The sequence below is a fragment of the Lissotriton helveticus genome, chromosome 1_1 (assembly GCF_964261635.1).
Source record: "Lissotriton helveticus chromosome 1_1, aLisHel1.1, whole genome shotgun sequence".
Taxonomy (NCBI): Eukaryota; Metazoa; Chordata; class Amphibia; order Caudata; family Salamandridae; genus Lissotriton; species Lissotriton helveticus.
In genome coordinates this window covers 182,106,243-182,127,999 of record NC_136057.1, presented here as the reverse complement: position 1 = coordinate 182,127,999, position 21,757 = coordinate 182,106,243, and positions in this window count along the sequence as shown.

The window sequence follows — 21,757 nt, the reverse complement described above, 5'->3', positions numbered from 1 at the left end:
CGGTGAAGTTCGAAAACTCTAATGTGAACTTTTTCCCCGATTTTACTCCATTTGTTCAACGGCAGAGGATGGGGTTTCAGGGAGTCAAGAGGCGTTTGCGGGACCTGGGATTTAAGTATGCTATGCTGTTTACTGCCAGACTTCGTGTGGAACATGGCGAACAAACGTTTTTCTTTGATCGTCCGGACGGTGTCAGTGACTGGCTTGACTCTTTGCCCAAAAGGGATGATCGCACTGAGCACCCCGGTGGTGCGGAAGGTGGCTTGTCGGAGCAGGAATGAGACTGTTGAACCCTGGCGTCTGAAAGTTTCTATTCATTCGGCTGAGTCTTGACTTTGTTACTTCTGCTTTTATCTTATTGCTTGGACTTGAGGGTGGCGGGGGTTAAAGGGGACTCTTTTTCCTCCTAGGTTCTTCTTGTAGAGTAGTTTCACTATGGGGCGACAGGCACACTGCAAGTTGGGGTGGCTTTTTAGTCGTACCAGGGGTGCAGGGTGGGGGGTGTTGTAACGGGTTTTGGTTAGGGGGTGGGGGGGGTTGTGTGTGTTTTTCTTTTGTCACAAGGCTTCGTATCGATTCTTCTTACTGTTTGTGTCATTTGGGCTCGTGTGTGGGGTGCCCAGCCTTATTCTTGGGGGTGGAGGGTGGTGAGTTGAGACTGTTGTCTTGGAATGTTAATGGGTTGGGAGACAGAATAAAGAGAGGGGTGGTCTTGCAGTTCCTCAGACGCCATTCTCCTGATGTTGTTCTCCTACAGGAGACACATCTGATTGGTAACGTTTGTCAAGCCTTGAATAGGCGTGGCTATCGTTTAGTTGCACACTCTGGTTTCACTTCGGGTTCACGGGGGGTGGGCATTCTGATTCGGTCATCTCTCCCGTTCGAGATTGATGAGGTGATACTTGACGATAGGGGGCGCTAAGCGGCCCTCACGGGTAGATGGGAAGGGAAGACTCTCTCTATTTTTTCGGTCTATGTTCCCCCGGGCCTACAGGTTTCTACTTACGCTGATTTGGGTAAGGTTCTGTTGGGGCTACCTGAAGGTCTGCTTATCCTTGGTGGCGACTTTAACTCTGTTGTCTCCGGCACGGTTTTCCCCCCGGGAGTTGGCCCGATCTCAGATGTGGCTTGGTGATCTGCTACAGACTTTTGGGTTCATTGATAGTTGGAGGCTGATGCATCCCACTCAGCTCCAGTACACTTTTCACTCCGGGACGCATGGTAGTCTCTCCAGGCTAGACTACTTTCTGATGCCGTCGGCCCAGTCCCCCTCCATTTCTGAGGTTTGTCATCTTCCCAGGGGTATATCGGACCACTCTCCTTTGTGGCTCCGGTTTCGGGTCAGAGTAGGTGGTGTGGGTTGGGTGGCCCCCATTAACCCTTGGTATTTCCGTAATCCTGGGACCCGTTCTGATCTTGTGAAAGCGATTGACCACTACTTCAATGACAATGTGGGATCTGTTTCTTCTTCGGTCTCACTGTCGGAGGCCTTCAAAACGGTTATCCGTGGGCAGTCACTGTCACTTATTGCTGCTGCATAAAAGGCTAAAAACAAAGAGATTGTGCGCATTGAAACTGATATCACTGCCCTTGAAAATGCTCTTGGTTCTGGGGAGACACGTTTAGCATCTCACGCCCTCAGTTTGAAGCAGGCTGATTACAGAGCCCTTGTTACTGATGCGGTGAAGGTGATGCACAGTGAGCAACGAGGCCGGCTGTATGATGTGGGGGATAAGGCTGGCAAACTGATTGCATGGCTGGATAAGAAAGAGAGAGAGAATCGTGTTATTCCTGTGATTGAGAGGTCGGATGGAGAGCGTGTTACTGAGCCACTTGAGATTATTGATTGCTTTGTTGACCACTTTCGAACTGTATATGCCTCGATTTCTGATAGAGACGAAGATGACTCCCGGTTACTTCTTCGGGACATTGCCCTGCCCTGTCTCTCGGAGGACGACCGAGATCTCATGGACGCGCCCATCACGGTAGACGAGATCGCGGGTGCTATCCGCTCCCTCCGCTCTGGGAAGGCAATGGGCCCCAATGGCTTACCCATTGAACTGTATATGTTGCGACCGGACGCCTTGGCGTCATATTTAAGGGGGATGTTCTTGGAGGCTTTGGAGCTAGGTTCCCTGCCCGCAGATCAGCGACTTGCCGCCATTGTGGTTCTTCACAAGGAGGGTAAGCCTCGTGATCGCTGTGCCTCGTATAGGCCCATTTCATTGCTTAACGCCGAGCCCAAAATTCTTGCCAAACTATTGGCTAATCGTTTGGTTACGGTGATCGGGGACCTGGTCCATCCGGATCAGTCCGGTTTCATTCCCCGTCGTAACACCGCTCTTAATCTGCGCAGACTCCATGGAGTTCTCGCGAGGGCAGCGACTCTCACTAAGTCAGCCATTTTAGTTTCCCTTGATGCTACGATGGCTTTCGATACCATAGAATGGTCTTACCTATGGGCGGCCCTCTCTAAGTTTGGGTTCGGCCCGGGGTTCATCGCTTGGGTTAAACTCCTTTATGAAAAGCCCCTGGCCCAGGTGGTGGTTAATGGTAGGGTGTCCAGAACCTTTACGCTTGGGAGGGGTACCTGGCAGGGCTACCCACTGTTCCCGTTGCTCTTTGCCCTCGCCTTGGAACCGCTGACTGAGTGGCTCCGTTGGGAGCCTTCCATGAGGGGCATCCGTTGGACTCCCGACTTTGAGGATCGTATTTCGCTTTATGCAGATGACATCCTTCTGTACCTTACCTCCCCTTGGAAGTCTCTTAATGTGCTTTTCGACGTTCTGACCTCCTTCGGAAAGAACTCGCAGATTTCCAATTCAAGTGGCTGAGACCGGCTTTAAATACTTGGGGATCTACATCTCCTTGGATGCCACCGTGCGTTATGAACGTAATTTGCTCCCTCCGCTTCAACGGCTTAAGTTGGATGTTGCGCGCTGGCGTCAGTTGCCGTTGTCCCCACTGGGTCAGGCGGCTCTTTTTAAAATGATGTCGCTGCCCAGATTTCTGTACGCTCTCCAGAACTCATTTGATTTGGTTCCCTCTCGATATTTTCGTGAGGTGGAGGGTCTACAAAGGCGACTGATCTGGAATGGGCGTGTTCGCATTGCCCTGTCTAAACTCACCTTACCGTGGTACGACGGAGGTATCGCCCTCCCTGATATTAGGCGCTACTACTGGGCTTCCCAGCTGAGTGCAGTCAATCACGCAACGTATGCCCCTGGTCCAGCCCCGGCCTTTGCGATGGATAAACATCTTCTGCCGGGGGGCAATTTTAACAGGGCGCTTTATTCCCGGAAGCTCTGTAGACCGCTGACGGGACCCTCTAGGATTGCGGTACGAGTGTGGTAAAATGCGAATGCGGCTCTTGGATGGAACGATAGGTTCACCCGTGCGACCCCCCTGTATGACTCTGAATATTTGGGTAATCTGTGGCGAACGAAAGGTTTTGATAAATGGGATATGATTGGTATCAGTAGGGTGGAGGATCTTTGGTCCAAAGGGAATGTTAAGTCCTTTGCGGCACTACAGGCTGAGTACGGGCTTGGGGACAGGGAATATTTCCGGTACGCACAAGTCCGACATGCCCTGTTGTCAGTTTTTCCCGCGGGTACTGACATCCCTGAGTCCTCCCCTTTGGAGGATCGTATCCTCGACGGCCATGTACCTGATAGCACAATTTCTTTGATTTATAAGAAGCTTATGAATAACAGAGCTGATTTGCTTGTGCGTCTCAGGGCTTCGTGGACCGCTGATGGCCTAGAATTGGACGATGAGGATTGGCAATCTGCCTTGTCCTCGCCTAAGGAGGTCGCCATTCCAGCGCGCCTTCGCTTCGTCCAACTTAAGATCCTCCATCGTGTGTATGTCACTGGTCCGAGTCTGGTTCGCATGGGTTACTCTATGGATGCTCAGTGTAAGCGTGGTTGTGGCATGACTGGCACCTTTCTCCATATTCTGTGGGAGTGCCCGGTGGTGTGTGAATTTTGGTCCCGTGTACATGCTGTAATGGAAAGGGTGACTGGTGCTGCATTATCCCCCGAAGCCAGGCATTGTCTCCTTAACGTCTGGGAACCTAATGACTATAACACGGCTCAGATCACCTGGGCGACCCTGGGCAACATGATTGCGAAAAGAGACATTGTGCAGCTATGGGGATCCGATAGGCCGCCAACTGTATCGTCCTGGAAGAAAAACATGGACTGGTGCATGTTTAGGGAGAAAACTGTTTATTTGTCACTGGGTCGCCCCAAGAAATGGAGTAGAATTTGGTCGCAGTGGAACTCCTACCGTGGGAATGTATGCACCCCCCCACATGCCTTGCTTCCCGACATTACTTTGTCCCCATGATTGCCATTCCTTGTATTGTCGTTTTCTGTATTATCTCTTGTCTCCTCGCTGCCCCCCCCCACCCTTATTCCAGTTGCTAACTGTATGTTATATGCTGATACGCCGGCGCGCCTCCTGCGCAGACCCATGACCAATTGATCGATTGTCATTGTGCCTTGTGATGTTTGTTGTGTTCCTTGTTAATTTTCAATAAAAATTTAAAAAACAAATTTTTAAAAAAAGAATGAGTCTTTAGCATTAATTTCCTCCATATTGCCTGTTTCTGCTTAGTTATGACCTCTGCATCATGCCCTGGAATAACACCTTCCACTGTCCCCCGAAACACTCCGTGACTTTCTCCTTGGACATTGACGAGGACCCGCTCAGCTCTCGTGGCCCAACCTCAGTGCACCGCATGTCATCGTCCTGTGGCGGTGTGCCTGTGCGGGATGCAGTGCGTCCGGGGCACTAACTCTGTGCACCTCAAGTCATGGACCCTTGCTGGTTGAACTTTGAACTTCTGATTGTCTGATCACTGTTGTAGTTGTTGCCAGCACCAACCACTCCCTGAAGGCTTACACTCACCCCACACCCATCCAGCACTAGCGTCACTAGACATGTGACCCTGGCAATAAAAGGGGCCGGGTGCACTTGCCCGTAGCCAGTTCCACAAACTAAGTGTGTCCCTGTGGTCATTATGTATGTATGAGGGCCCGGGCGCTACCTCATTACATTGTGCTGTGTACAGAAGACGCAACCATGTCACCTCAAGCAGTAGGGAAGACCTGGGACATGTAGCTGTGTCATAACCCCTGTAAGCGTAAGCGGAGTGGACTGGCGTACAACAGTCCAGCGTAGGGTGTGGTTCATCAACCTGGGGCTCTGGGCGTGGCTATGTTTTGGCCTTGACAAGGAAATAACTAATGCATGTGTGTCTCTGTTGTAGTGTTGGTGCCACCCGTCCCGCAATGAACAATGTTGCATTGTTGCATGCTCCCGGAGTGCGTGCTCGGCCAACGGTGTAAATGAAGGAGCGCAAGCCCACTTGGAGTCCTGGATCATACATGCCAACTGTTGTGTGTGTGTGTCGCTATTACCGCAGCATAAGCCAAAGGTCTACCCTCAACCACTTTACAAGTTCAACCAGCCATGAACTCTACATCTGTGTCCACCCTATCCTTACCATAGACCTACACACACCTGGCCGCCCACCTTCAACGCACAACATCCAGTATCGTTGTCAGGCTTGTGGATATGCTCAGACAGGCATGATAATGGTGTGCCGTAGGAGTGCAAGTGATGCAACAGCGCTGCGCACACTAGTAAATAGGCTTGGGGGACGGAGGAGCAGCAGTGAGGCTACGTATTACACATTGATGCCGCTCATTTGCTACAAGCAGTACATGTCAAACAGGAATCACTAAGTCACACGTATCACACACCAATGAACCAGTGAGCCTGCCAACACATCATGCAGAACCAACTATTGACTCATTTCTCTCTGCACTGTCACAGGTGATCAAGGATATGCACTGTGCCCTTGGATGATGACACCCCTCCGAGCCCCGAACACTCAGGCCCAGAGGCAGTACAATGCGCCCCAAAACGCACCAGGGGCATTGTGGAACGCACATTTGGCATGTTAAAGTCATGTTTCAGGTGCCTGGACATCACAGGTGGAAGGCTCCTGTACAGCCCAGACAGCCCGTGCAAGATGATCGTTGCATGTTGTGAGTTGCACACCATATGTGTACGCACCAATGCCCCATGGGTACAAGTGCCAGATGCACCGGGCGATGATGAGGAAGATGAGGCAGGTGGAAGACACCCCACTGCAGATGCAGCAGGAATAGCCCATAGGAGCACCATCATAGACAATTTCTTCACATGAGCACGTCACATTGTCACAGTCCTTAGCAATCATGGGACAGTACAAAATGACCAAAGGCACAGCATGTGCTAAGAAACTCATTACAACACACATTGCCTGAGTGCATGTCACTCCTCTGTACAAGCACATCACTCTGACACCTGTAAGTGCAACATGTAGTGCTAACAATCTCATAATTTTAAAATAGATGGTGGGTGTGTGACCCCTGTACAGCGAGGCTGTTTAGGGTGGCACGTATTCGCAATGCCATTTCTGTGTCAAATATAGTTTGGAATCCCACTCATCAGCGTTTCACATGTGTCCCCAAACATTACATATAGGTTGTCATTTGTGACCTACAATTGACAACAGGCTTTCTTTTGGGGTCAAATTTGTACCAGCATGATGCAGGGATGCACCATGTGACTCAAGTCCCACAACATGAGAAACATGGACTAAAGGGGTAATCACTGCCCCTACATTCGTCCATGCTTTCATACTTGCTTAATCATAGACATGACACGCCTGTGTATTAGTATGTATTATTCACGTTCAGTGGAGTGTTGAAGCTGTCTTAGTACTGTGGCATGCAGACAACTCTTTACAATATTGCCCCGTGGAGGGCCAGCCAGAGTCCTTTAAGGATTGACAAGTTACTAGGATGGGGAAGGGTCCAGTCCGCAGGCTGATTGCTGTGTCATTGTTTTGCAAACAATATATGACAGTCCATGTTGAGGTACAAGGTTAGTGTCGAAGAGTGTATCGGGGGACAGTGAAAGGTGTTATTCCAGGGCATGATGCAGAGGGCAGAACCAAGCATAAAGAAGACACATTGCGGAGATGAGTGCTACTGCTTCCTTCTTACCACTAAGGCAGTTTCATCCTCTTCTTCGTCCTCTGACGTTTCATGTACCTCACATGTGGGTGGTGGTGTTTAGTCTGCAGCAGTGTGTGTGACACTGACAAATCAGGGGCCGGTGATGTGGATGTAGAAGTAGCAGCAGTATTCATCTGCGCAATGTCTTGTGGCATCACTCCCATGATGAGGATCTGCATCTGCAGGGCATGGAAGATCACATCTACAATCAATCAATCAATCATATCATTTGTAAAGCGCACTACTTACCTGTGAGGGTCTCAAGGTACAGGGGTGGGGGATGCTGCTACTACTCAAAAAGCCAGGTCTTGATGCATTTTCTGAAGGTCAGCAGGTCTTGGGTCTGCCGTACGTGGATCGGGAGGGTGTTCCAGGTCTTGGCGGCGAGGTGAGAGAACGATCTGCCACCGGAGGTCGCTCTTTAGAAGCGGGGGACTGTGGCGAGGGCGAGGGCGGCGGAGCAGAGCTGGCGGGTGGGGTTGTAGAAGCTGAGTCATCTGTTGAGGTACGTTGGGCCGGTGTTGTGGAGTGCCTTGTGTGCGTGGGTGAGAAGCTTGAAAGTTATCGTCTTGTTGACCGGAAGCTAGTGCAGGTCTCTCAGGTGGGGTGTGATGTGGCTGTGGCGAGGGATGTCGAGGATCAGGTGTGCAGAGGAGTTCTGGATGTGTTGGAGCCATCTCAGGAGTTTGGCCAAGGCTCCTGCGTAGAGGGCGTTTCCGTAGTCCAACCTGCTGCTGACGAAGGTTTGGGTGACTGTTCTTCTCGTTTCAGTGGGATCCACTTGTAGATCCTGCAGAGCATGCGGAGGGTGTTGAAGCAGGAGGAGGAGATGGCGTTGACCTGTTTAGTCATGGAGAGGGTGGAGTCGAGGATGACCCCTAGGTTGTGTGCGTGGTCGGTGGGTGTTGGGGCGGTTCCCAGTGCGGTGGCCACCAGGAGTCGTCCCAGTCCGAAGGGGTGGATCCGAGGATGAGGACCTCGGTCTTGTCCGAGTTCAGCTTCAGTTGGCTGTTCCTCATCCATTCAGCGACGGCCTTCATTCCTTCGTGAAGGTTGGTTTTGGCAGTGTGGGGGTCCTTGGTGAGGGAGAGGATCAGCTGGGTGTCATCGGCGTAGGAGATGATGTTGAGGTTGTGCCGACGGGCGACGTGGGTGAGCGGTGCCATGTAGATGTTAAACAGAGTTGGGCTGAGGGATGAGCCCTGGGGTACGCAGCAGATGATCTTGGTGGCTTCGGAGCGGAAGGGAGGAAGGCGGATGCTCTGTGTTCTGCCGGAGAGGAAGGAGGTGGTCCAGTTCAGGGCCTTCTCTTGGATCCCGGCGTTGTAGAGGCGTGTTCATAGTGTGTGGTGGCAGACCGCGTCGAAGGTGGCTGATAGGTCCAGGAGGATGAGGGCCGCCGTTTCTCTGTTTTCCAGAAGGGACTTGATGTCATCGGTGGCGGCGATGAGTGCAGTCTCAGTGCTGTGGTTGCTGCGGAACCCAGACTGGGAAGGGTCCAGGATGTTGTTCTCTTCGAGGTAGCGGGTCAGTTGTTCATTGACGGTCTTCTCGATGACCTTGGCTGGGAAATGGGCCGGACGTTCTTGAGGTCCTTGGGGTCGCCTTGAGTTTCTTGAGTTAGGCGTTTATCTCGGCGTGCTTCCAGCTCACCGGCAAGATTGCTGTCTCAAAGGAGGTGTTGATGACTTTCCGGAGATGGGGTGCGATGGCTGTGCTGGCTTTGTTGAAGATGTGGTGCGGGCATGGGTCTGACGGAGATCCGGAGTGGATGGGGTTCATGATCTTGATGGTGTCATCGTCATTGATGTTGGTTCAGGAGAGCAGGTGGTTTGTGCGGATGGTGGTCGTGGGGGCGGACGTTTCAGTGGTTGTCAGGGCGGTCGTGGCGTTGAAGCTGTTGTGGATGTCTGCGATCTTGCGGTGGAAGAAGGTGGCCAGCGAGTCGCACAGGTCTTGAGTGGGTAGGATGACGTTGGTGTTGGAGCTGGGGTTGGAGAGTTCCTTCACAAAGTTGAAGAGCTCTTTGATGTTGTGCGCGTTGTTGTCTAGGCGGTCTTTGAAGGAGGCCCTTTTAGCAGATTTGATGAGGTGATGGTGTCTGCGGGTGGCGTTCTTGTGGGCTGCGTGGCTGTCTGGTGTTCGTTCACGGTGCCAGATCTTCTCCAGCTTTCGGCAGGTTTGCTTGGAGGCCCGGAGGTCTTCAGTGAACCAGCTGGCTTTCTTGTTGGAGTGACTGTTGGAGGGTTTCTTGATCGGGGCGAGGGTCTTGGTACAGTCATTGAGCCACTGTCTGAGGTTGCGGGCGGCGGTGTCGGGGTCGGTGGTGTCGGCGGGTGGGCTCTGGGCGAGGGTGGTGGTTAGCTGGTCTTTGGTGACTTTGCTCCAGCAGCGGCGAGGCATCTGTTGGGTGCGGTGCTGCGTGGTGGGTTTCTTGCAGGCGAAGTGGATGCAGTGATGGTCATTGCAGTGGAGTTCAGTGGTGTGGTTGAAGAAGATGTGGGGGCTTGCGGAGAAGATGGGGTCAAGCGTGTTGTGGTATATAAATAAATAATACCTGATCTAGGTTTGTCTAGGCATAGAAATAACAGATAGCTCAATAAATAAGAGTCAAGATTCGAGGTAGTAGGAGTTTTGCAGGTTTATTACAGCATAAAGGACAGGAACAGGACAACCTGCACGGGAACAGAATGGCAGCGCTGCCGGGGGCAGAATCGGGACAAGGAGCATAAGGGAGTCAACTTTAATAACAGTACATGAGCATATATACATAACGCAAACACATAGCATTACATTGCAATAGGCGTAGCAGTGGGTGGAGCAATAGGTGTGACGCGTAGCAGTCGCGAAAGATAAGGGTGAAAATGGGTGTAACAGGGCGTATACATAGACATGTGATGCAAACGTAACAGAATATGTCATGAATGGGGCGGAAACAATGGAGGGGGCTACCTAAGGAGCCGGGACCTCTAACCTGGTGGTGCGCGCAAACTGGCAATGACGTGTTACTAGGAGTAGAGACTGAAGTCTAGAGGGTCGGAGCGACATGTACCTAAACAGTATCTAGTATCTGATGTTTAGGGAACATGTTGATATAAACTAGAAGTCAAGAGGGGAAAGGCTAACAGACACTAAGACTGGAGCATGCATTATTCTACATGTAGTGCGTGATGAAGAATATTAAATGACCATTAAATGCAGTACTTCTCTTACATGGAGACGTAAAGGCTAGACAATGACGGTAACTATTGATGCGATTCAGTAGCTTTAGGAATGCAGAGAAGGAGGGCTGAACTGATAACTAGAACTCTTGGCAGACTCAGAGGCAGAGCCAGGCTGAACCGGGCACTGTGAGGCAGGAAGTAAGTGAAGGGTCAGGGATACAGGTGGGGGCTGTATTGCTCCTCAGCGAGGGCTCAGGAGACAGGAGCTGAATCTCATGTCCGGGCCCTTTTGAGGCCTAGAAACGGGGACTTTTCAATGCATTAACGTGCACACTGTGAAACGTGGCAACATAACTTTACATAGGCCTAACATTCGTTGTATTCACGAAGACTAGTAACTGACATACTAGAGATGGACACAACTGTAATTGCGTCTTTGATCGAACATGGGGAATAACATATGCATATTAATCATGCACACATAACATATGATGGAGGACGCGTAGGGACACAGAACATGGCAAAATTTACTTTTCCACATTCCCTCCTTGTCACTACGTTTCCATCAGGAAACATCAATATTCATGATACCATCTATCATTTCATACAGTATCATTTGCTCGTCTCGAGTTGTCTTGGAACGGGATTTAGAACGGGACTTGGGACTAGGAATACAAGAGGTAGCACAAATGCCGCAAATCGCAGGGCCACATTGTATACAGAGGCAGCAACTGAATATGATCGCTACTGCAATACCTAGAAAGGACAAGACTTTCCAACCCCAGGCGGAAATTATACTCCAGAGCCAACCGGACCATGTCCAGGTGCCTGGATTTTGGTGTAACAGATGGGCAATTTTATGAAGTCTGGTTATAGCTGAATAAACAGACGGCGCGTTATTTGGAATGAAAATGCAGCAACTAGATCCGATGACTCTACAAGCCCCGCCCCTATCGGCTAGTATGACGTCAAGGACGAGACGATTTTGCAAAACTACAAATCTCATAGTAGATTGCTCTTCGGTTAAGTTACCTAGGGCAGAGGCAGTCTCATTTACTACGGCTTCAAGGGTTCTGGTTAACCTACGGATTAGCTTACTATTCTGGATAGGTCCTATAAAGAAGAAGAAACCTCTATTGAAATCTGTATACTGTTCTAGAGCGGTTTCAGTATAATCGACAATTGGGGACTCGATCTCCCTTCTATGTCTAATGTGTACTAGATGTGTGTTTCTATGATAATCAGATGGGGCTAGAAAAACTGGTGGCAGTAGGAAGGCAATGTAACAGGTTCCTTCCCAATCGAGGGGCAGACGAACATATGCGGTCTGACCACAAATAAAATAAGAATGACGTGAAGCTTTGAAAATAGATTTCCCACTGTCACTATAACTGACAATAGTAGTACAATCACTATGTCCTACATGTACGGAACCATTATTTCGGACACATAATTCGCCTTTGACTGGTAGTACTGAAATTGCAGGTAAGTCTGGAGTAGTATCAGACTGAACATTCAGGACCATAAAATTCGAAGAATAATTACCTAAATTATACACTTCATTTTCTAGATCTAATCCGGTTCTGTGAGGAAGACCTTGCTTGTCTGGAAAACATGTACTGTTAAGAAAAGACATATCTGTTGAGGATGACGTTAACGTGGACCATGCTCCACACGAACCATTATGTGAAAAAGGATAAGGAAAGAGTGGCAGAACTCCCTTCGGTGTCTGGAAAGGGGGGAGTCGACCACACACCCAACAATTAGTGGCATTGCTGGTCTGGTGTGAATAATGTAACATGCGGATAAAAGAATTATTACGCATAGCGAGGCGGTAAGAGAGTTCATGAGGGGGCAGATCACTAAACGTGTGCTCTGCTGTAACATTAGAAGACTTATTTACATGTGAAACTGGAAAATACAGGTAAAATGCATAACTGGTGCAGGAAATCATAATGCTGAGAAATAATATGAAACTTAGAAAAACGATACATCGGATTGAGTTTTGACTAACTCTCTCACTATGGGGGTCTATTTTATACATGTCAGAAACAGTCTAACCGTTTCACCTAGGGGAGGACTTAGACAATCAAACTGGCTGACTTATTTTACTAGACCTTAACTTTTTCTTATACTCCTGTTGCGGAGTTGTCTCTAACAGGGAGGGTTCAGTATCATTGTTCTTTGCGGGACAGTCCTTGAGAATAGTACTTTGGCAGTCCTTTAAATCCTGGGAAATGTTCTTTGAGACTGGTTTCAATCCATAAAATTTCTTGATGTGTGAAAGATGCACCCAGCCTTTGCGTCCCTCCAACTTCACGGCTGTACGGGTGGCCAGGAGGACCTGTCGGGGCTCCTTCCAGCGAGGCTCCAGCGGACTTGATCGATCAAAATTACGAACTAAGACCATGGATCCGGGAACAATTTCATGCGGTGCCACCTCGGTATTGTCTGGAAATGCGGCGGCAACCTGTGAACGACAAGAGTTGAGGGCAGACATCAAGGAAGCTAGGTAATCTGTCAGCATATTACTTGAAACATCGGTAATACTTCGGGGTCTAGGTGTACCCCACATGTTAGGGGGGCGGCCGAATACAACCTCATACGGGGACAGACCTGATCTGGAATGTGCGACCATGCGCATATAGAACAAAGCGACTGGCAGAGCTACTAGCCAGTCCACACCTTTCTCTTTACATACTTTGGCGATGCGAATTTTCAGGGTCTGATTATGTCTCTCTACGAGACCGGCTGCTTCAGGATGGCGTACACAATGGAACTTCCACTGGTACCCTAGCAAAAGGGAAACGTGCTTCATTAACTCTGAGGAGAATGGCTGGCCGTTATCAGAATATACGACCCTAGGGAGTCCATAACGGGGGAAGAACTCACGAACCAGCTGCTTGGCAGTGGTCGCGGCGGTGTAATCTGGGACTGGATATGCTTCTGTCCACCTGGACAAAGCGCATACAACTACAAGAACATACTTGAAACCTCGACATCGCTCCATCTGAATATAATCCATCTGGAGGACTTCAAAAGGGTGGTCAGGGGGCTGGAATCCCCCTTGTTCCACCGGGACACTTTTACCTGGATTAAACTGACAACATATCATACAGGTACGGACTTTCTGCTTGGCTGCAGCTCGTAAATGCTTGTTGAACCAAAGGTTCTGAATACTGTCTAACATAGCTTTTTCTCCTAAATGTGCTGGACTATGTGCGGTATTAATAATAACTTGAACCATAGAGTCGGGGAGAAACCATGTGGTTCTACCCTTCGTCACCCATCCCTGATCTGTCTGGACCCCTCCTTGTTCGGACCATTTCTTGATTTCCTCGGGAGTAGCATGTAACTGGATATCTATGACGTCTTGAGTAGGGTCCTTAACTGTCATACATGTAGTCGGATCTGGAGTGTGTGTCATGTTAACTGGAATGTCTGGAGTCTGAGCTGTGAGCTTGGCTGTGCGATCTGCTAGATCATTACCTTGGGAAATAATGTCAGTAACTTTCGTGTGTGCCTTGCACTTCATGATAGCAATGGATGTCGGTAAATGTATTGCATCTAACAGAGCTTGAATGAGGAGACCATGCTGAATCTTGGTTCCATGAGAAGTCATGAAACCTCTCTCCTGCCAGAGCACTCCAAAGTCGTGTACGACTCCAAATGCGTAACGTGAATCTGTGTAAATGTTAACTTTCAGGTTCTTGGCATGTATGCAGGCTTGTGTCAGAGCAACTAGCTCTGCTGCTTGAGCAGACAGGGTGTCAATACGGTGTGTCTCAATAACTTCAGTGTCAGTAGTCACTGCATACGCGGCTACTAGATCTCCTGTACTTGTTCTCATACATGAACCATCCACATAAAGTGTCAGGTCGGGATCTGGTAATGGAATATCGGTCAGATCTTGTCTTGGTTTTGTCGTAATGTTGACTACTTCCACACAGTCGTGTGTGGCAGGATTTGAAGTAACTGATGGTAACAGTGTAGCAGGATTGAGAACGTTGCAGCGTCTGATTTCTATGTGTGGCTGGAACAGTGTCAATTCATAACCTGTTAAACGTGCAATTGTCAAGTGCTGAGTTTGTGTTCGGTTTAAAAGAACTTCCACGGAGTGTGGAACTTGTACTGTCAAGGAGTGTCCTAATACTATGGAATCACTTTGTCTGATAGCTAGTGCTGTGGCTGCAACTGACTTGAGGCACGCAGGCAGAGCCTGGGCTACAGGATCTAATGTGCTCGAAAAATAAGCACATGGCTTGTATTGTCCTGCTTGATCTTGTGTGAGAACAGATAATGCTGTACCTTCACGTTCTGTGACGAAAAGTGTAAAAGGCTTACTGTAGTTCGGTGTGGCTAGAACTGGAGCTTGGCATAAAGCTTTCTTTAACTCATTGAAACTAAGTGTATGTTCAGATGTCCAAGGGAGGACAGTCGATACGGCTGCCTCCTGTGTCGTTAACTGTATCAGTGGCTTGGCTAGAAATGCATACTGAGGAATCCATTGTCTGCAATAAGAAGTAAGGCCGATAAAAGCACGTACCTCCTTCTGGGTCTTGGGCTGAGGAAGACTCGCTATTAACTGGATACGGTCTGGTGTCAACTGCCTACCCCTCTTGGACAGTAAGTGTCCTAAGTAGACCACTTGCTGGACACAGAATTGAAGCTTCGAAGGGGACACCTTGTGCCCCATCTCGGCTAGGAAATACAAGACTGTAAGTGATGCTCGCTCGCAGTCACGTTCAGAACGGGCTGTAATCAGTAGATCATCGACATACTGGAGCAGGGCAGTGTCAGTTGGCATGTGAACATTATCAAGTTGTCTCTTAAGTGCTTGACTGTAAATACTAGGACTTTCTGTGAAACCTTGAGGAGCTCGTGTGAACTGGTAGCTCCTTCCATTTAAACAGAATCCGAAAAGAAACTGGCTGTCTGGATGAATGGGAACACTGAAAAATGCGTTCATGAGGTCGATTACAGTAAAGAACGTGGCTTCGGAATCAATGGCTGTCAATAGGGAAGAGATATCTGGAACAACTGGGTACTGAGGAATAATACATTTATTAAGTTCTCGTAGGTCAATCACTAATCGATATACTGGGGGTGCATTTGGGTCTGTACGTTTCATGACTGGAATGATCGGGGAATTGCATATATTGGAGTCAGTTTCTACAACTACTCCTTGAGCGATGAGCTCGTCAATAATTTTGGATAAGGCTGCTACAGCCTCAGGTGGCAGTCTGTACTGTCTGATTCGTGGTAACACTACACCTGGTTTGAGAGTCACACGATGGGGTGTGATTTGCATATAGCCAACATCAGTTGGACCTTGCGCCCATAAATGTTGCGGAACATTAGACAATCTTGGATCAAAATCACGTAAAACATAGTGACCCTTAAAGTCACGTAGGAACAGACGTATTCCCTCTGGGGAACAGCATATGACTGCACCTAATTCTTTCAGTGTCTTAATGCCTAATAAGTTTTCTGGACATGACTTCGTAAGTAACAGATCAGTAGTACGGGACAATGGACCTACTTCTAGAGTAACTGGCTTTGATATTTCATTTACAATAGGTTTTCCTGAAAATCCAAGGGAAACATTTCTTGAGCCTGAGAGCGGAGCCCCTGGAACTTCGGCGTGACTAATTGTGGTCCTACTTGCCCCTGTATCAATCAAAAACTTTCTGTCTTTCCCTAATACTTGACTGTGAACATAGGGACCTTCTTGATCTACAGGTATCTCGATGAGAGGCAAGCCTACCTCCCTCTCTAGGCTGTTTCATGAATATGGCTGATACTCTGGATACTCTGACTGTGCATACTGGTACATCTGCTGTGTAACATGCTGTGTTGCAGCAATAGGCTGCGGTACTGTAACTATCTGCTGTGCATTCTGTGGCTGAGGAGTCTGTGAAACTTGTTCTTGTCTCGGTGGACGTGGTCTTTCTTTAGTTTTACCGGTAGCTATGTTGTGTTTCAGAACTGCACACTCGTTTATAAAATGACCTGGCTGTTTACAATAATTGCAGTTCCCTTTAACAGGAGCTGCAGGATGACTGGCTTGATTCGAACCCCTCTTCTGGCTGTCTTGAGGAACAGATTGTGCGACTAGTACTTTCATTTTCGTGTCTTTCATACGTTTTCTTTCGTGATCTTGCTCTTCTCTGATTCTATTCTGGTGGTACTGGAGCATCTGTAACATCTGGGACGGGGTATTAGCTTGCCAGGTACTTTCGACTTTCAAAACTCGATTTTTAATTTGAGGACTTGAATTCTCGACTAATTTAGTAACAAAAAGATGAGGGTATGACTCACTACTGGTCTTGAGGCCACTGTTGATGCTAAAACATTTCTCAAATCTAGAATAAAAATCACTAATGTCTTCATCTTGTTTCTGTTTACAGGCTGAGATTGCATCCCAGTCTTCCTTTTTCGTTGTTAACAATCTGGGTAAAACTTGAATCAATAATTCTGGTAATTCTTTACATTTCGCTCCAAGACCGGTACCTGGTACTCGTGCCTTATCTTCAGCTTCTAGAACTGCCCAATCTATCTTTTTCTCTCCCACCTCCCATTCTTTTTCCTTGAGCTTTTCATATGTGCCCGCGGGCAACAGGACTTTTAACATTTTAATTATATCTGGATACGTGTATTCTCCCATACGGAGCATGTCTTTTAATTCTCTATGGAACCCTGCTGGATCTTTATCGTGACAGGGAATTAATTTTTTCATCTCTAACAGTTCCATCTTTGTAATCGGGGTGTAAACAAATACTCGTTGCATTTCACCATCCGCTGTCCTAACTGGGTGCACTTCTCGTAACGGATTCTGTCTGTCTATGTAAAATGGTTTACTTTCTGGGGGTGAGACATGAACAAAATGCGGGTTCAGAAACGTTCTATACTTGTGGCGCTGTTCTAGAATGACACTAATTAAATCGGTACCTAGACCTTTCCATCTATACTGGAGTAGTTCGTTCAGGATATCATGTAACGGACCTGGATCAGAGTGCTGACCCTCATACAGAGTAATGAGGTGCTGGATCATATACATACCCACCAGTCGCTGCTCGGCTGGGGGTAGTTTCAGAAACATTTGTGCCACTATTTCGTCTGGAAAAGTGGTAGAATCAGTAATCCATCGGACTGCTGATCGGGCTAGTTCTTGTTCATGCATGGTACTTAACTCACTGTAACCAATTCGTGATTTCAGAATGTGATCGGTAGCTTGAAATACTTGTTCTAGAGAACCTTGTTCTAGTGCTGGATGATAGGAAGCTGACTTGTGTTCTAGGCGTAAATGGCGGTCTGGAAATCTGGATTTTCCTACATACGCTATTCTGGAGGGATTCTCGTCGTCTACCTCTTCAGTATCAGAGTTACTTTCTTTCTCGCTTACTTGTGCTGCTTTACGTTGTTCGTGTAACTTTATTATTTCTTTACGGATTCTCTTGTACATACTCTCCATAGCACTGATAGTCTTGTGCTTACCCTCGGCTATATTATCACTCCACTTTGTCAGGATTCTCATTTCGGCCGGATCTTTAGATGGGTAATCTTGTTCTCTTATTAGGCAATTAATCAGAAACTTTAATATCATGAGCTGGATCTCAGCTTTCCTTTGAGACATGGCCTCGCCAATGCTTTCTGGATCATCCCCTGTACGGATGAAACGATATATTCTGTCTAGATCTTCTTTCATATTCGGTAGGGTGACTAGATACTCGGTCACTTTTCTTACGCGTAATGAATATAAAACCATATTATCCTCGCCTGGGACTGGATCATAGCCGCATTCGGTAAGGGCTCGCCTGATTTCTGCAACAGACTGATATTTGGGCGTACGCTGTGACGCTTGCGCATGTAATTCGACCAACGCTTTACGTTGGTGCGGTGGCGGGGTACCAGGAGGACCTCCTCCTGCGGCCCCGAAACTGGAATCATCGACTGATGCTCTTCGTACTGGCGCGGCGGGAAATTGAAATGCGGGCTGAACTTGTAGGACGGGCTGAACCTGGGGGACCGTAGCAGGTACTGCAAGGGGTGTCCCGGTGTCTGGAGGAGCAGGAATTGCCTGATTTACAGGGACTGGCGGAGCGGGAACAGGATTTGCATATTCTGGGACTGTGTCGTCCAAATAGGACGAGATAAAAATATCAGCTGCGGTCGGTTTGTGACGTAGCTTGGTCGGAACTAATGGTGGCGGGAAATTACTGGATGCCTCCGGGGTCGCTTTTGGCAAGCCCTCGGCAAGAAGAGGGTACATACCCTTAATGAGGGCGTTCCTCCGTCTGTCTGACTGTTCGGTTTTAACTTGTTCACCTATCTCGATTAATTCTTTTTCTTGGGCTCGCTTTAAGGATTCTCTACTTAGTTCTGACTTTCTGATTTCTTTTTCTGTTCTTTTATGAGATTCTTTGCGCCATAACTCAATGGCATCTTTCTGTGACTGTCTGGCTTTCTTTTTCCATAATGCTTCTTCTATTCTCATGATGCACTCGGCATCCCACGTACCTGATACGGGCCATCTATATTTTTCTTCCAACTCTTTGGTATACTCTACCCATAAATCTAGATATAATATGGCGCTTATGCCATGCTTCTGATACATAAAATGACCTGGACTGTCCCTAGGCGGGACTGGAACTGCTGCTTCCAGCAGACCCTTTCTAGTTTTTAACTGACGTAACTTAGAAAACAAGGGCATGGCTGAGCTGTAACTGGGACACAATACGTAATTACACAATAAACACGATAATTACTTCACACTCATACCACGACATTAAAATACATGAAGAACATTTAGAATAACAGTTCGAACAGAATGCTACCTGGAATACGGAACACAGAATACATGAATTTTCTCGAGAACAGAACTGACTAGAACAGAAACTAGATGCACTGCTGAAACAGTACGAAACTTACCGGTCTCATAAAGAGACACGTCCGGACCCGCATCCACCGAAGTGGACACTTCGTTTGTGGGTCTGTGTACCACCAACCCACGGACCAGAGTCAATTTAATTGACCCTGTCTAGATACTACCCCAGTAACGGTACTCACCGGGCAGCAAGAACGGAAAGCCTCTGACTGGACTGGACTGCTACGACGACGGACGACGAACTTCGGACTTCAGTTACGGGTGGGCCTTCGGGTACCTCGGACCTCGGACTCTCGGCTTGGGCTCTGGTCGGGACTCGCCGCGTTCCTCCACCGCCTCGTCTCGATGCTGGACCGCCTCCTCCGTCTCCTCCGTGGGCCTGAGGGATACTTGAAGCAGAAATATCTGCCGGTGCACGGTATGGTTCCGTCACGGCTGCAGAGGGTCAGGGGGCCGGCGTGGCTTCACCGGCGCGTGGGGAAAGGGCAAGTCCCTATTCGGGCGCCATTATGTGGTATATAAATAAATAATACCTGATCTAGGTTTGTCTAGGCATAGAAATAACAGATAGCTCAATAAATAAGAGTCAAGATTCGAGGTAGTAGGAGTTTTGCAGGTTTATTACAGCATAAAGGACAGGAACAGGACAACCTGCACGGGAACAGAATGGCAGCGCTGCCGGGGGCAGAATCGGGACAAGGAGCATAAGGGAGTCAACTTTAATAACTGTACATGAGCATATATACATAACGCAAACACATAGCATTACATTGCAATAGGCGTAGCAGTGGGTGGAGCAATAGGTGTGACGCGTAGCAGTCGCGAAAGATAAGGGTGAAAATGGGTGTAACAGGGCGTATACATAGACATGTGATGCAAACGTAACAGAATATGTCATGAATGGGGCGGAAACAATGGAGGGGGCTACCTAAGGAGCCGGGACCTCTAACCTGGTGGTGCGCGCAAACTGGCAATGACGTGTTACTAGGAGTAGAGACTGAAGTCTAGAGGGTCGGAGCGACATGTACCTAAACAGTATCTAGTATCTGATGTTTAGGGAACATGTTGATATAAACTAGAAGTCAAGAGGGGAAAGGCTAACAGACACTAAGACTGGAGCATGCATTATTCTACATGTAGTGCGTGATGAAGAATATTAAATGACCATTGACGTAAAGGCTAGACAATGACGGTAACTATTGATGCGATTCAGTAGCTTTAGGAATGCAGAGAAGGAGGGCTGAACTGATAACTAGAACTCTTGGCAGACTCAGAGGCAGAGCCAGGCTGAACCGGGCACTGTGAGGCAGGAAGTAAGTGAAGGGTCAGGGATACAGGTGGGGGCTGTATTGCTCCTCAGCGAGGGCTCAGGAGACAGGAGCTGAATCTCATGTCCGGGCCCTTTTGAGGCCTAGAAACGGGGACTTTTCAATGCATTAACGTGCACACTGTGAAACGTGGCAACATAACTTTACATAGGCCTAACATTCGTTGTATTCACGAAGACTAGTAACTGACATACTAGAGATGGACACAACTGTAATTGCGTCTTTGATCGAACATGGGGAATAACATATGCATATTAATCATGCACACATAACATATGATGGAGGACGCGTAGGGACACAGAACATGGCAAAATTTACTTTTCCACAGTGTGACTGGCACAGTGGGAGGGTGTTGTGACGAGTTGTCTGAGTCCGAGGTTGGCTAGGTTGTCGATCAGGGTGGTGGAGTTGGTGTAGTTGTTGTTCTCGAGGTGGAAGTTCAGGTCCCTGAGGAGGATGTAGTTCATGGAAGCGAGGGCGTGTGTGCTGACAAAGTCTGCGATGGAGTCGCTTAACTGTGGTCAGGGTCCGGGGGTCTGTAGATGAGGGTTCCTCTGAGGGTGGTGTTGGGGTCGGTGTGGATCTGGAAGTGCAGGTGTTCGGCGGTGCTGAGGGTGTTGTCGAGACTCTGAGAGTGTTCCTGTGGACGATGGCAATTCCTCCTCCTGCTTCGTTGGTGCAGTCCCTGCGGGTGATCTTGTAGCCTTCCGGGCTGGCTATGGCTATGTCGGGTGCCGAGGCGGGGTTCATCCAGGTCTCCGTCGGGAAGGTGAAGTCTGGGGAATTTGAGTCGAGCAGGTCCCAGTGTTCAACGGCGTGTTTGCGGGCTGAGCGGGTGTGGAGAAGGATGTATCTGAGGTGGTTGGGTTCTTTCCTGGGTGGCAGCATGGAGGGGTGGATGCTTGTGAAGCTGCAGTTCCGGCAGGTGAAAGCTCCGTGGGTGCGCTTCGGGGTGGCCAGGAAGCAAGTGTGTGATCGTCCGGTGTTGAACGCGTGGAGGGTTCTGGCATCGTAGCGGTATTGGGCGGCGTGGCATTCGCGAAATCCAGGGGTCCTGGCGCTGGGCGTGTTCCAGGCACAGACGGGTGCAGATGTGCTTGCTTTAGGTGCGCCTTTGGCGCGCCAGTGGCCAGCCCGCTGCACAGCCACTGTGCGTCCTCCATATGAGGGGATGTGGGAGGGAGGAGTAGCTGGGAGGCGGGAGCGGGGTGGCAAATGGGATTGCAGGGGGGCGGGGATGCAGCAGCGGGATAAAACAGACAGGGGCTGCAGGGGAACTGGGCACAGGAAGGAAAAACA